A 14,307-nucleotide genomic window follows, 5' to 3' on the forward strand; every position below is an offset into this window, starting at 1 on the left:
TGGGGGTCCAGGGGGTTCACTACTCCAAATCCTGACACCCACCACATGCCTCGCAGTAGATAGGTAGTCCCAGCACTTGCCTCCAAGTAGATAGGTAGCCCCACAGCACATACCCCCAGTAAGTAGGTAGCCCCACAGCACATGCCCCGAAGTAAATAGGTAGCCACAGCACATGCCTCCCAGTAGATAGATAGCCCCAGGATATACACCCAGTAGATAGGTAATAAAAAATGAATATTCACTTCCCAGCGCTCCCTGCAGCCAGCTCCCCATTGCTCCCACGCTCTTATCTTTGACCCAGACTGCTGCATAAAAGCAGTTTTCAAATAGAGAAGGTCCCCTACTTAAGGATACCTGACTTACAGATCACCCTTAGTTAAAGACGAGCCCCTCTGCCTTCTGTGACCTCCGGTGAAGCTCTCTGGATGCTTTACTATAGTCCCAGATTACAATAATTAAGGTGTCTGTAATGAAACTTTATGGATAATCCTTGTTCCCATTAGAGCAAAAAATTTTGAAACTCCAATTGTCACTGGGGCAAAAACAAATTTGTATAGAACTACAATTATAAATAGTATACAGTTTTGACTTGCATACAAATGCAACTTAAGAACAAGCCTATGTACCCTATCTTGTACATAGAAGTATAAGATAATTACTTAATACAAGGATGATATGAACTATACTGAATAAAGTCACATATTTCTTTTTCAAAGCCTTTGAGCAAACTGTTTTCTTGATATAAAGCTTGTGCGTTGTCATGACTACACAATGCAGACAAGCTATATTTAGATGGAAGAAAGGCTTGTGAGAGTTCTGTCTTATCCAGGCTAAAGGAGCTTAATTTCTGCAGCTCCTTATGGATTTCCCATGGGCAGCTTGTGCCCTGGAATCCAAGATGGTGTCCATGGGCCTGCCATTACCACACGTGGCACCAGGGGATGCTTTCTGAGCCTACTAACAGTAATTCAAGGGATGTCCTTTGCCATGTGACTGACTTCGCTCTTAAAGGAAATCTACCACTTACAAAACAGCTTGGCCATGACTGTACACTGTGAGCTCTATATATCATGGTGATACGTTAACCCGGGGAAGTATCCCTCTGAGAGTGCCAGCTACCAACCCATTATTCTCCTTAACCTAGTCTATACTAAACTGCAAGCTTACAGACTGGGGTACTGATTGCTGCAACGTATCCATATACACCAGGTAGCCTGTCTTTATTTGTCACTGAGCTGGAGATAATACGAAATATATCATTGACCTTATTGATCTGGTCACTAAGTCTAAGAAGAGTGCCCTTATTTAGTTTGGATGCAGAGAAGACCTTTGTTTGCCTGAAATGGTACTTATTGTTCCAAGCGATAGACCATTTTGACTTTTGGGAGCCTTTACTGCTGACACTTCAAGACACTTGTTCTTCCCCTTTGGCCCCCATGCTCATTCTTCTCCACTCATCATCTGAAATGGGACCAGATAAGAATGCTCTTTGTCCACTTTGTTATATGTATTAAGCATTGAACCTCTGGCAGCTTCTGTTTGGCTCCATCCTGATATTAACGGGGCCACGGGCTCTATTGCTCTATTTGCCCTCCAGCAATTTGCCCTACTTGTGCTCCGATTACTTAGGTGGAGTGACGTGTCTATCGATAAACTGTGAGTAACTGACCGATACAGATGCACTGCAAAATCTCCATTGGTTATTCCCGGTAGTGACCTTAAAAAGAGCAGAAAATACCGGCAAAATGTCAGAAATGACATTTTGCATCATATAAAATTTTTAATAAAAAGTGATCAAATGGTTGAAAAGTTCCCAAAATAGTAGCAACGAAAACATTATCTGTCCCGCAAAAAAAGACACCTTACATCTGTACACCAAAGTATATTATTAGAATCAAAATTGGGCAAAATAAAGATTTTTTTTTTGTACAAATAAATTTGGTGTTGCTGTGGATGTATCGAACCAGAGAATATAACTGTGGTTTCATTTGGTGCACACAGTTAAAGTTGTAAAAACAGAGCCCACAAGAAAATGATGCAAATTCAATGTCTCTAAAGCCAGCAAGATCTTGTCATGTATCAAAAGAGATATGGACTCTCGTGATAGGGATGTAATATTGCCACTGTACAAGGCATTTGGCCTCACCTGGAATATGCTGTCCAGTTCTGGGCACTGGTCCCTAAAAAGGATGCCCTGGAGCTGGAGAGGGTTCAACTTAGAGCCACAAAAATGATAAGAGGTATGGAGGGTCTCAGTTATGAGGAAAGATTAAAATAACTAAATTTATTTAGTCCGGAAAAGAGACGACTAAGAGGGGAAATTATTAATTTATATAAATATATGAATGCTGCATACAAAAAAATATGGTGGTAAGTAGTTTCAGATTAAATCAAATCAAAAGACGAGGGGGCACTGTCTCTGTCTGGAGAAAACAAGCTTTAATCCCTAGAGGCTACAGGGCTTTTTTACTGCGAGAAATGTAAATCTATGGAATAGCCTGCCTCAGGCGCTGGTCACAGCAGGGACAGCTGAGAGCTTCAAGAAGGTTCTAGATGCCTTTTTACACCTAAATAACATTGATGGTTAAAACATTGATGGTTAAGTTATACAGAATTGTTTCCCCTCAATCCCTTCCCTTCCTAGGTTTAACTTAATGGACATGTGTCTTTTCTCAACTGTATAAACTATGTAAAACTTTATGTAAATGTGTTTTTTTTTTTGTTTTTTTTTTTGCAATTTCAACATGTTTGGAATTTTTTCCAGCTTTCCAGTACGCAGCATGGAAAATGAAATATTGAAAATAGGAAGGACAATTTCATAGAAAACAAGATCTTATTCAGCTCTGTACACGGAAAAATAAAAAAAAAGTTTTGGATTTTTGAGTGTGGGGAGCAAAAATGGAAACTGAATAACGAAAAAGAGCAGCAGCTTTAAGGGGTTTATAACTTGAAAACAGAGGCTCTTCCCATCAATATTAAACTCTCTCTCTTAACTATAGGTATATTGCAAGCATACTTTCCCAGATCAGTGGTGCTGTTTGGGTCTGGGGTATCTAGGCATTAAACTTACTTTGACTTTTATAAAGCTAATTACCTTCCCCTTATGCAAGAAATTTGGGGTTCACAGCAGAAATGCTGGCCCTTGTATCTTTCCTTGCTGGGTAGGCTTACAGAGGTATAAATGTCTATATCTATATCTCTTCAATCTTCTCTATACACTCACCGGCCACTTTATTAGGTACACCATGCTAGTAATGGGTTGGACCCCCTTTTGCCTGCAGAACTGCCTCAATTCTTCGTGGCATAGATCCAACAAGGTGCTGGAAGCATTCCTCAGAGATTTTGGTCCATATTGACATGATGGCATCACACAGTTGCCGCAGAGTTGTCGGCTGCACATCCATGATGCGAATCTCCCGTTCCACCACATCCCAAAGATGCTCTATTGGATTGAGATCTGGTGACTGTGGAGGCCATTTGAGTACAGTGAACTCATTGTCATGTTCAAGAAACCAGTCTGAGATGATTCCAGCTTTATGCCATGGTGCATTATCCTGCTGAAAGAAGCCTTCAGATGTTGGGTACATTGTGGTCATAAATGGATGGACATGGTCAGCAACAATACTCAGGTAGGCTGTGGCGTTGCAACAATGCTCAATTGGTACCAAGGGGCCCAAAGAGTGCCAAGAAAATATTCCCCACACCATGACACCACCAGCCTGAACTGTTCATACAAGGCAGGATGGATCCATGCTTTCATGTTGTTGACGCCAAATTCTGACCCTACCATCCGAATGTCGCAGCAGAAATCGAGACTCATCAGACCAGGCAACGTTTTTCCAATCTTCTACTGTCCAATTTCGATGACCTTGTGCAAATTGTAGCCTCAGTTTCCTGTTCTTAGCTGAAAGGAGTGGCACCCGGTGTGGTCTTCTGCTGCTGTAGCCCATCTGCCTCAAAGTTCGACGTACTGTGCGTTCAGAGATGCTCTTCTGCCTACCTTGGTTGTAACGGGTGGCGATTTGAGTCACTGTTGCCTTTCTATCAGCTCGAACCAGTCTGCCCATTCTCCTCTGACCTCTGGCATCAACAACGCATTTCCGCCCACAGAACTGGAGATGGTTGTGCGTGAAAATCCCAGTAGATCAGCAGTTTCTGAAATACTCAGACCAGCCCTTTTGGCACCAACAACCATGCCACGTTCAAAGGCACTCAAATCACCTTTCTTCCCCATACTGATGCTCGGTTTGAACTGCAGGAGATTGTCTTGACCATGTCTACATGCCTAAATGTATAGAACCTGGGAGCAGAGTGGGTGATGCACACAATGCAATCTCCCTCCAAGAAGACAGGAGAGAGACAAAACAGGGAAAAAAAAAGAGACAAGAGCACTCTCCTGGTGTATTACCCAAGGCAGTCAGATAAAAACAGAAAGTTTGTCCATATGGACTCTCACCTATTCGGTGATAAATAACAGCATGTAATCCTTATGGTCCCGTGTATCCTGGCAGCTCGATTTGGATTATAGCCCATCCTCCGTGTTCCAGGGTCACCGGGGATGGTATTTCAATTGTAGAGAGCAACCTGATGTTTCCACAATCGCGCGGTTCCGAGTGCTCAAGGATACTCTGGACTACCAATATCTTACTATCATCGGACATTTATTGTTAAAATATGGTACATAAAATGCTCTGCTGCAACACGTTTCGGTCCGGTACCCGGACCTTCTTCAGGCAGTATATGTGAGTTAACGTGATTTTCTATTACATATATAGCAAGATACCGGAAACTAAGAGCTGTCGGTATCCGCATATACTTCCGGTTCAAAGTTTAACCAGGGCCGGTAAAAAACCCATAAATACGTAATATACAATAAAAACTCATAATCTCTTATATACATAATAAACGTTATAAACATTAGTTCCCCATGCGTTGTGATAAAATAAGTTAGTTAGGTTAAAATGTAATGTGTAAAGGATGGAATCGTAACCCTATACAGCGCCCTGCTTCTAGTTATGATGATGGGCTAATTGTTCTAAATAATGGGTAATGATAAATAGTCTGGCTTACCCTAAGAGCCTGATATTGGAAAGGTGGTGACCTAAAAGGATGGTTTATCCGAGTTGATTTCGGCTTTGGAGGTGTGGGCCATTCCTTAGCCTGTAGTCATGGCGATAGGCAACGCTCTGTGCCTGTCAGTGAGTTCAAATCATCTACGGAAGCCTGGAGTGGCCAAAAAGCCACTAGCGGCATCTGAGTTGGTACTTTCATATTAAGCTGGTGAACAGGCAGTCGAGGTTCCCAGGATCTCCGCGGATGGACAATAGTACATTGAAAGTAAGTATATTTTCTCTGTGATGGTGATGTGAGCCTGAATTGAGTTGTTAAACCGATTCGATCACCTCATTTAGACCCAGAGGATGAAGGCTACTGAGCTTAAAAATCCTATAGGATTCTCTCCTATTTAGAGTTTTTACTCTATTCTTGACGTCGATCGAAATTTGTTCGATCGGGGTTACTGCAATGGTTCCGAAGTTTTTCTCGTGCTCTAGCAGTAAATGTTGAGATAAGCTGTGTTTTAGATAACCTATTTTTGTTTTGTGTCTATGGCCGTTCATCCGGACTCTAAGTGTCTGAACGGTACGCCCCACATACTGTAGACCACAGCTACAATTTATCAGATATATAACGTAGTCAGAGGCACATGATAGATCTTGCTTAATATTGAAGACCTCTCCTGTAGTATTTGATGAAAAAGTAGTAGTTCCATCATAAATAATATCGCAGCACATACATTTCTTATGCCTACATTTTTTGATTCCAGGTGTTAATTTTTTTTTTGGTGTTTTCTGTTTTAACTTTCCGTAATCTGCTGGGGGCAATTATATTCTTTACCGTTATTGCTTTTCTAAAAGTGATTTTAGCATGTTGAGGTATCAGATCTTTTAAGTAGGGGTCTTTTAGGAGTATCCCCCAGTGTTTATTCAAAACCTTCCTTATTTGATTGCTCCCCTTGTCAAAGGTCGAAAGAAAATTAGCTGAAAACGATTGCGGTGTTTCTTTGTTTTTCGGTTTTGGTATCAAACAGTCTTTCTGTGTACGGTTCAGGTTCCTGGCATAAGCTTCGTTTATTATAGGTACCGGATAGTTTTTTTCCCTGAATTTCTCTTTTAAATTTTCTGCTTGTTTTGTGTAATCTGCAGTATGTGTACAATTTTTTCTTATACGGTGAAACTGGCTAAATGGGATATTTTTAGCCCTTTTTGATAGTGGCTGCTTTTATTGTCCAAAAAACCGTTGCTGTCAACTTTCTTAAAATGAGTTTTGGTTGTAATATTTTCCTTGTTATGAGTAATTTCAAGATCCCAAAAAATTGCTGTATTTTTATTGAAATTTTCTGTAAATATAATTCCCCATGAATTTGCGTTTAGCTGATTTACAAATGATCTGGCTTCTTCTTTGGTTCTGTTCCATACAAAGAACAGATCGTCTATATATCTTTTATAATAGACGACGTTCCTTGTCCACTGGGTGGTGCAATAGATGTATTGGTCCTCGAACCGCCCCATAAATAGATTTGCATAACTTGGGGCGGCTCGAGTCCCCATGGCCGTACCACATCTTTGTAAATAAAGCTGGTCTTCAAATTGGAAGTAGTTATGTTCAAGCACAAATTGTAGACTTTCTATCAAAAAGTCGACTTGTGCTGATGGTATATCCTTAGTTTCCTCCAGGTACCAGCGGGATGCTTCCAATCCAACATTATGTTTAATATTAGTGTGATTACAGTGATGAAATGTCGAGAGTGAGGAAGCCAAATTCTTCTTTCCATCAAAAACCCTCCAGGTCCGCTATGAGGCTAGTAGAGTCTCGTAAGTAGGATGGAAGCTTCTTTACCAGAGGTTGCAGGAATAGGTCGATGTAATGTGACAAATTACATGTCAATGAATCTATCCCTGAGGTGATGGAGCGTCCTGGGGGGTTGGTCTCATCCTTATGCACTTTAGGTAAGTGGTAGAAGGAGGCCAGAGCAGGATGACTGACTTTCAGGAACTGCTTTTCTTTGGTATTTAAGAGATTGGCTTTATGTGCTCTATTTATCAAATTGGAGTAATCCTCTATATAGTTTTTTGTGGGATCTGTCTGTAATTGTACATAGTACACCGGGTCATCTAGGATCCTTAGGGCTTCCATCACGTATGTCTCCCGATCCTGTACTACTATCCCTCCACCTTTATCTGCCGATCTTATAACTATATTTGTATTTTGTTTTAAATTTTTCAGGGCCAGTTCTTCACCTCTTGTTAAGTTTTTATTATCCTTTTTCTTCTGTAGACTTCGGATCTTTTTGAAGTGTCTATATAATGTCCTCGATGTTGAATAGGATTAAAGTTAGATTTTCCCTTTACATTCTGGTGTAAGAATTGGTCTATTTGTTGAGCCGACTCCATTACTCCAACATTCTTCCTTTCTTTAATTTTAAAATATCTTTTTTGTATTAGTTTTTTTATGTAGAGGTTTAAATCTACAAAAAGTTCAAAATCGTCACTATTTTTATCCGGGCAGAAGTTTAAGCCTTTTTTTAAAAGGCTTTCTTCCTCTTTAGTCAGAATATAGGAGGAGAGATTAAAATTTTTTACTGTCCCTTCTTTACCATTTTTGGGACCTCCAAAAATTATTTTTATTGTTATTTTGGGAGGAGAAATTTCTTTTTCGTATTTGTTCGTTATTTGTAGTCTCATTTTCATTTTTTCTAAATGCAGTATTTAGGATGGTGCGGGGAATATGTTTATATTGGTTATTTTCCCTTTTTTTATGTTGGTGATCTATTTTCTTTGTTCTGGATAAATATTGTGCTTATGTGGATATTTCCTATTTTCGCTACGAGTTCATCCTAAATTCTTTGACAAGGGGAGCAATCAAATAAGGAAGGTTTTGAATAAACACTGGGGGATACTCCTAAAAGACCCCTACTTAAAAGATCTGATACCTCAACATGCTAAAATCACTTTTAGAAAAGCAATAACGGTAAAGAATATAATTGCCCCCAGCAGATTACGGAAAGTTAAAACAGAAAACGCCAAAAAACAATTAACACCTGGAATAAAAAAATGTAGGCATAAGAAATGTATGTGCTGCGACATTATTTATGATGGAACTACTACTTTTTCATCAAATACTACAGGAGAGGTCTTCAATATTAAGCAAGATCTATCATGTGCCTCTGACTACGTTATATATCTGATAAATTGTAGCTGTGGTCTACAGTATGTGGGGCGTACCGTTCAGACACTTAGAGTCCGGATGAACGGCCATAGACACAAAACAAAAATAAGCTATCTAAAACACAGCTTATCTAAACATTTACTGCTAGAGCACGAGAAAAACTTCGGAACCATTGCAGTAACCCCGATCGAACAAATTTCGATCAACGTCAAGAATAGAGTAAAAACTCTAAATAGGAGAGAATCCTATTGGATTTTTAAGCTCAGTACCCTTCATCCTCTGGGTCTAAATGAGGTGATCGAATCGGTTTAACAACTCAATTCAGGCTCACATCACCATCACAGAGAAAATATATTTACTTTCAATGTACTATTGTCCATCCGCGGAGATCCTGGGAACCTCGACTGCCTGTTCACCAGCTTAATATGAAAGTACCAACTCAGATGCCGCTAGTGGCTTTTTGGCCACTCCAGGCTTCCGTAGATGATTTGAACTCACTGACAGGCACAGAGCGTTGCCTATCACCATGACTACAGGCTAAGGAACGGCCCACACCTCCAAAGCCGAAATCAACTCGGATAAACCATCCTTTTAGGTCACCACCTTTCCAATATCAGGCTCTTAGGGTAAGCCAGACTATTTATCATTACCCATTATTTAGAACAATTAGCCCATCATCATAACTAGAAGCAGGGCGCTGTATAGGGTTACGATTCCATCCTTTACACATTACATTTTAACCTAACTAACTTATTTTATCACAACTAATGGGGACCTAATGTTTATAACGTTTATTATGTATATAAGAGATTATGAGTTTTTATTGTAAATTATGTATTTATGGGTTTTTTTACCGGCCCTGGTTAAACTTTGAACCGGAAGTATATGCGGATTCCGACAGCTCTTAGAAAATCACGTTAACTCATATATACTGCCTGAAGAAGGTCCGGGTACTGGCCCGAAACGCGTCGCAACAGAGCATTTTATGTACCATATTTTAACAATAAATATCCAATGATAGTAAGATATCGGGAGTCCGGAGTATCCTTGAGCGCTCGGAATTGCTCTCTACATGCCTAAATGCACTGAGTTGCCGCCATGTGATTGGCTGATTAGAAATTAAGTGTTAACGAGCAGTTGGACAGGTGTACCTAATAAAGTGGCCGGTGAGTGTATCTATTCAATATCTCTTTCGCTCAGGATCCTTGTTTAGACACTGGGGCTCATTTACTAAGGGCTCCGCGGCCGCATTTCAGTCGGGTTTCCCGAATTATTCAGTTTTGCGTCAAATTCTGCCGGGATTTCGGTGCACACGATCGGATTTCAGCACAATCACGACAGAAATCGGGGGGCGTGGTCATCGGACAACCCGACGGATTCGTAGAACCCGCGGAATTTAAAAAACAAAATGTGTCACAAGATCAAGCACTCACATGCAGATGAGCAGATGAACTCCGGCGGACCTCGGCGCAGCAGTGACACCTGCTGGATATCGGGTGCACGTCCGTAGTGAATCCCGGCAGAACCCGAATCCTCATCGGACAACGCGCTGCGGGATCGCGACTGGACCGGTTAAGTAAATGAGCCCCACTGTGTTCAATTCAGTCACTGTTCTTAGATTTTATATGGAAACATTTAATACCTAAGACCGTGTTGATAGCAAGGATAGCTGAAGGAGATCCGCCACTAAAGGACTTGTAAGTGATATTTATGAACTGCTCCTGTCCTTCCTTCTTATTCCTTAAAACACTCCTATATGAGCTGGTTGGAAATGTGGTGGTTTGGGATACATCAGATGTGATCTGTAAGATAACTTGGGCCAAAGCTCTAAAGGATCCATCGCTGCATTGTATAAAGAGTACCAATATAAGATACTTATAATTATTTTTCAAAACATATTTATAAATAATTTTATTATGTAAATAATGGGAAAAGTTAGACCTGATTCCTTCCAACATAAAGGTCAGCACACTGAAAAAAAGAACTGGCTGTGCTGCTTTCTAATGAAAATGGGAAAGTGCATTGATTGTCATTTATTCCACCAATTATTCAAAGCTTCTTTGTTAATGTTACAACACAGAGGAGGGTGTCGGATAAACTTGCAACTTATATCACATTTACACATGATACCGATCTTTAACACAAGCTTAGCTTGCTATAGAGTGTACAAATGATAAATGAATGGGGCTTGTGTTGGAGAAGAACACAGAATTTTTGTTTCTATAAAGGCACTGAGGTATTCGGTAATTGAAATCTATACCCTCTATTATTCCACATTCACAGATAAGAGGGTGGAGCTCAAGATGTATTTCCTTATAACAAGGAATTTTGTTAAGTTCATAAAACATCACATAATTTGTCATTATAACCACATAACAAATTGCATAAAAATAATACCCATATAAATATGGAGATACTGCATTTTTCTTTCAGTACAGGAAATAAGCCAACATACCACTGTAGAATATATAAAATTATGACTTTTGAAAAGTGAAGAGATAACTATGAAAAGGTGGAGAGTATAAATGCCTTTGCTTCTTGTGGCAGTGAAAACTGTTGTTATTGTTATTATTATTACCAGATCAGATATACATTCACCTACACTACATCAAACACAGAAGCCCCTTACCTCAGATTTTTATGGCTGGAGACGGTGGACAGGATAAATTTGGTCTCTTGGGGTCTCTGACAAAATCACTGGGTTAGGGTGGTCTACACTGTCCAGACTGACTGCTGTCCTCAGCCATGCTGTGAGACAGACCGTGGTTATCCAGTGATGGAGGTTCTAGGCTCCTGGGAATGCTGTGTCAGTAAATCTGTCAAATATGATCCAGAGCTCTGCCCCCGTGTAGACAACTAGCATGTCACTGCTCACTCTTTTTAGTTGCTACTGAAATTTTTTTAGTTGCAGAGGAAATGCACTGCTAATCACTGCTCCACCAATCAGGGCTCACTCAGCAGTTTGCATGTTACTTGTACTGTAGTGACTGGTGCTTTACAGGAGAGTACATTGCCAGTGAGGGCACCCTCATATTTTGGCCCCTCGTCCCCCTCCTTATATTATGGTCCCTCATCTCCTCATATTGTGTCCCATCTCATCTCCTCCTTATATTGTGGACCTCCTCTTCTCCTCCTTTTGTGTACCTTCATCTCCCCTAATATTGAACCACCTCTTATCCCCCCCTCATATTGTGGCCCCTCTCTTATTGGCCTCATATTTTGGCTCCTCATCTCCCCCCTCTTATGATGGGTCACTCTTATCTATCCCTCATATTATTTCTCCTTATCTCCAACCGCATATTGTGGTTCCCTTATCTGACCTTCATTTGTGGCTCCTCTCATCTCCCCTTTCTCAAAATGTGCCCTCTAGAATTGTGGCTCCCTCTCCTCTTTGTGTGTAATTAAAAATAATAAACACTAGATACTAACCTCTCCATGTTCCCCAACAGCTCTTGCAATGACTTAATCATATTGCACCTGTAGCACACAGCAGCAAAGAGGCACAACCATTGATTTCATCTCTATCTGTGTCCAGAGGAGTCAAGAGGGTGCAGAGTCACCGGTGATGGAGCGAGTTAGTAGATGTTGGGGCCCACTGGTGGATTCACCGAAACACTGGTTAGCCAGTCTGACCCTGCTGGTACCGTATCTATGTAGTAAACTTGGCTCTGGTACTATAGTTGTGTAGAAAGTTTGATTAAGATGCTGAATCAATGTAGTAAATTTGGTTGCTGCACTGAATATATGTAGTAGGTTTGGTTCTGGTACTCTACATGTATAAGTTAGCTTGGTTGTCAATGAATTTATGAAGAATTCATAAATAAAATACTAAAATCTATGTAGTAAGCTTGCTTCTTGTACAAAATGTATGTATTATGATTGGCTCTGGTGCCACATCTTCTAATCCTGGTATTGTATCTATATCTGTGCTCTAAATGTGCCAGTTTGCAGTTGAGGTGTGTCAGTCTTTTCCTTTGCCAGAGGCAGCTTTCCATCATCAATTTGTATCAAAGGTTCAAAACACCTATTTTTTTTTAGCACAAATAGTCAATGACTCTTTTTGTCCTTCTTAATCACAAGTTATGTTCCTCTATTTGTGCATTGATTTTCTTCATTACCTCCTTGGCATTGTAATTATAGATCACATGTTGAAATTATAAACTATATAACTTTAAGTGCCTAAAGGGAAGTGCAATATTAATATACAGAATATAAAATGTGACCTTTCTTTAAGAAAATACAAGGATTCATTCCTTATATACATCAAACAAGGATTTCTTTAATTAATTGCCCATTTCATATTTTCTTACTTTTTTTAATAAATCTTTTACATGATACACAATTCCCATCTGTAGCCTAAGCCTATCGTCTATCACGTGACTTGGGAACATGCATGATAATTAGCGATGATCACAAGGAAGGTAAATAATTAGCTTATTCATGTGGATGTGTCAGGACACTGTGATGTACATTATACATTCCCAGGAAACCAGTAAATGAACTAATAAGGTTGTTGTTTGCACTATGCTTTATTAAAGAGCACTAAATGTAGATGACAATCACCTCATATATACATCACTGACAAGGCTCTATACAGAATTCGGATTATTTCACTCGCTTAATCTTTGAATACTGTAGGTTTTTATTGAAAACAAGTGTCTAATTTTTTTTCCCAGAAACAGTGCCATTTTTGTTATTAGCCTTTGTTTGGTATTGTAACCATGCATTTACTATTTTCTATCACCAGGCCTGTCACTAAATCTTGTTCAGTGAAGTAAGAAGACTATTTAAGGAGACTTTTTCATTAACAATTTGACGACTACAGACAAGAATGCTTGTCTTAATTTGCGAGTACTTGCAACACTAGGATGAGCATTCACGTCCTGTGAAATTGCCACTGGGATGAACAGCAGGAGACCGGTAGTTAAACACATGGTGGTACGTGCATGGAGATGTCTAAACATCCATCTATCTCCAGGCAGAGGAAAGAGGGTTCACTCTGTAAACCATTGGTCCATGATTGCTTGGGGTAGCTCTGGCAGCTGGAGGTCTGAACAAGACCCCAGAGTCTACCAACTAAAGAAGCCTATTATGCCGAGGCTGGGTATATTAGGCAAACTGTAACATGTAAAACTGGTTTACACTTGCTGGCTACCTTGAAAGATTTGCACCATACCGGTCTGTTCCTGCAAAAACTTCTCTAGTCCACTAATAGTTAACCCTCTGTAAAGCTCTCTCCACGCTCATTGCCATCCTGTCTGATGTCAGGGTACTGGGTGAGCAATCGCCTTGTGGACCAAGACTTTGATTTTTATACAAGGTCTTCTGAATCTATAGTCTAGTACTTAGTAAGCTAGTAGTATATTATGGTATATTTGACCATTTGCTTGTATACTGACTACCCATTTGCTTAGTGATTTTGTACTCTGTTTGTCCTCATGGCTTTGACCTTTTCTGGATACTTGCAAAACCCTTGATGTGAGAAGTAGAGTAAATCCACGTGACCCAATTCCAGATGTTCACATCCCTGTTCAGTATATGTGCTCTGAGTGTGTTATGTGTTGTTATAATTTATCTTATGTTTTCTTGTCTCGTAAAGGTTTGAAATTCTGCAGCTTTTTTGCTGCTAGTGGAGGTTTTACCTTGTCGCTCCAGGCTAATCTCCATTTGCCATGCTTTCTGGTTACCATGGAAATGGTATAGGATACCTAGAGATGAGAGGAGGCTTGTTGGGAGGGGCAGTAGTAAAAGTGAGTGCAAGAAAATAGAACCTTGGATGATGTTACAAGCACGGGAATCACAGGCTTCAGGTCGTCCATTTACAAACAAGTTGTTCTGATTCATATGAATGCCCTGAGTACTCTGGCTTCAGTGCTCTGAATTGATGTCACAACCAAAATAATTGCAACCCACTACAACTGAAAGGATTTTACAGGTAGCCTCATATATCTATTAGCCAACAGCTTTATAGTTACGCTTTTAATACTTTTCATATTTTAGTCAGGGCTAGAAATTTTTTTGGCAAAGGAAGATCTGTCCTCTTTTCTTATATGGTATTTCAATGGGAGTTAATTCTCCAAT

The sequence above is a fragment of the Engystomops pustulosus genome, chromosome 5 (genome assembly GCF_040894005.1).
Source record: "Engystomops pustulosus chromosome 5, aEngPut4.maternal, whole genome shotgun sequence".
NCBI lineage: Eukaryota > Metazoa > Chordata > Amphibia > Anura > Leptodactylidae > Engystomops > Engystomops pustulosus.